This window comes from Solanum pennellii, chromosome 7 (genome assembly GCF_001406875.1).
Source record: "Solanum pennellii chromosome 7, SPENNV200".
NCBI lineage: Eukaryota > Viridiplantae > Streptophyta > Magnoliopsida > Solanales > Solanaceae > Solanum > Solanum pennellii.
In genome coordinates, this window is record NC_028643.1 from 9,106,783 (window position 1) to 9,110,107 (window position 3,325).

A 3,325-nucleotide genomic window follows, 5' to 3' on the forward strand; every position below is an offset into this window, starting at 1 on the left:
AATTATATACATATACAATTCACCTCTCTCCCACTCTCTGCCCTCTCTCGCTCGCCTCTCTCCTCCCTCTCCCAATCTCTCTTGCCATGTATACAAATATATCTGTATAATATACAATTATATACATATACAATTCACCTCTCTCCCACTCTCTGCCCTCTCTCGCTCGCCTCTCTCCTCCCTCTCCCAATCTCTCTTGCCATGTATACAAATATATCTGTATAATATACAATTATATACATATACAATTCACCTCTCTCCCACTCTCTGCCCTCTCTCGCTCGCCTCTCTCCTCCCTCTCCCAATCTCTCTTGCCATGTATACAAATATATCTGTATAATATACAATTATATACATATACAATTCACCTCTCTCCCACTCTCTGCCCTCTCTCGCTCGCCTCTCTCCTCCCTCTCCCAATCTCTCTTGCCATGTATACAAATATATCTGTATAATATACAATTATATACATATACAATTCACCTCTCTCCCACTCTCTGCCCTCTCTCGCTCGCCTCTCTCCTCCCTCTCCCAATCTCGCTTGCCATATATACAAATACATATGTATAATATACAATTATATACATATACAATTCACCTCTCTCCCACTCTCTGCCCACTGTCGCTCGCCTCTCTCCTGCCTCTCTCAATCTCGCTTTCCATGTATACAAATATATCTGTATAATATACAATTATCTAACCGATATACATATACAATTCACTTTTCTCTCACTCTTTTCCCCCTCTCTCTCGCCTCTCTTCTCTCTCTCCCAGTCTCGCTCACCTCTCTCCTTCATATAACATGTAGCTACGAATTATAATTATCAAGCTATAACTATAGAAAGTAATTAGGCTATTTTTAAATTGCTATATGTGAAAGTTCCCCCATTTAATTCGTGTAACGCTAGATCATTATGGTGCTTTTACATGCATGTATGATCGATATTTTGATGAATGAGTTCTTCCTGCCTGTCACGACCCAAAACGAGCCGCGAGTGGCACCCACACTTATCCTACTATGTGAGCGAACCAACAAATCTAAACCCCAACATAATGCGGAAGACTCAAAATCTTATTAATAAAACCAATAAATAAACATTCTAAAATTTATCAACTATTATCCCCAAAATCTGGAAGTCATCACATCAAGAACATCTATCCTCAAATTTCTAAGTCTAAGAATAATTAAGAACTAAAATAAGTAAAACGATGGTCCATGTCCGAACTTTGAGGACATCAAGACGCGAAGAAGAGAATCCAGCCCGAGCTAGGAACAATAGCTCACCCTGAAATCTGACGTGCTGTAAACTGGCTAGAGTTGCGGACGAGACGAAGTCACTGGTGCACTTGCTGCACTCCACAAACAACAAGAAGGGAAATAAAAGTAGGGGTCAGTACAAGTACTGAGTAGGTATCATCGGCCAACTCAAAACAGAAAGCAATATACATAAAGTAATAATATAAAATCAACTACACACTCAACAGGTGACAACAACAAGTACAAAACCCTTTGACAACAACACCAAGCACATCTATGAGGGCTCAAGCCTCCACACCATACTCATTTGGGAATTAGGTTCTTTAAATTGAGTATATCATCATAATTCAAGATTCATTCTCTTTATTCCTCTTGTGTCGGAACGTGACACTCCGATCCCCTAATACTACGTGTCGGTTCGTGACCCCCGATCCCCTAATACTACGTGTCGGTTCGTGACACCCGATCCCCTAATACTACGTGTCGGTTCGTGACACCCGATCCATTAACCTCATTCTTTTAGTTCATCAAGCCTTCCTTTATACCAAGGCATCATCATTAATAGAGTGAATTTAAGGTTTTTAAGATTCCACAGTATCATCATTATAATCCATCACAATTTATATATAATCACAATCATGCAACAACACAATTAAGCACATAGAAGACTTTACAATACCACCCAATACATATCAATCGCTATTAAGAGTTTACTATCACATAGCATAAACCATAACCTACCTCCACCGAAGAATCGTGATCAAGCAATCTACTTCTCCAATGTCCTTGCTGTCTCTTCGTTCTTCTCTCTCTCTCGCTCGTTCTCTCTTCTTCTCTCTGTTCTTTCTATTTTTCCTTCTTCCAACTCTTTTTCTTTTTACCCTAATTATCAAATAATTAAGTATAAAAGATGATAAAAGTAACCCACTATTTATTTCAAGGTTATCTCCTTTAACCCCCAAGTAATTAAATTATTACCCTTACCCCACAAATTTCATAATTATAAGCATGAATAGTCCAAAACACCCCTTTAAAACTTTAGCAGAAATCCGACCTAGGTGGAATTACGCCACTCGTGACGGCCCGTTGTACCTGCGACGGTCCGTCCTGCACGTCCGTCACAAAGTTCAGAGACTCAATTTCAGTAAAAGGTCTGTGACGGTCCGTCGTGGTTACGACGATCCGTACTGCAGTTCCGTCGTGAAGTTCAGAAAGTTGATCCCAGTACCCAAATTTTCAGAGTTTAAGTGTTTTGGAATGTAGCCCCTCGACGGTCCGTCATGGCTATGACGGTTCGTCCTAGTTGTCGTCGAGGGTAAGTGAGAAAAGTAGCAGAAGAAAATTTACAAGTATGGGACGACGGAATCCATCACGGGCCGTCGTGATCATGACGGTCCGTCGCATGGTCCGTCGACCCAGTCAGTTTTTATCAAACTAATATTACTGCTCGAATCGACTAAACAGGTCGTTACAATAGATACCAATTTACCCATCGTTCGTCCCCGAACGATCACAGAAAGAAAAACAAGGGCGAGAAAGAGTACCTGAATCTGTAAAAAGGTGGGGATATCTTTCTTGCATATCCGCCTCATTCTCCCAAGTAGACTCTTCGACTGGCCGATTCTTCCACTGAACCTTGATAGATGCAATCTCTTTTGATCTCAACTTGCGGACTTCTCTAGCTAGAACAGCAACCGGCTCCTCCTCATAAGACAAATTCTCATCAAGAAGCACTGAATCCCAGCGAATAACGTAGTTTCCATCTCCATGGTACTTTTTCAGCATAGACACATGAAATACCGGGTGCACTCCTGAGAGTCCTGGAGGCAACGCCAATTCATAAGCCACCTCCCCCACACGCTTCAAGACTTCAAATGGCCCAATATACCTTGGACTAAGTTTACCTCGCTTACCAAACCGCATCACCCCTTTCATGGGTGAAACCTTCAGCAAGACTTGTTCACCCTCCATAAAATTCAAGTCCCTAACCTTTCGATCTGCATATTCCTTTTTTCTGCTCTGAGCTGCTAGAAGCTTATCCTGGATGAATTTTACCTTATCTAACGA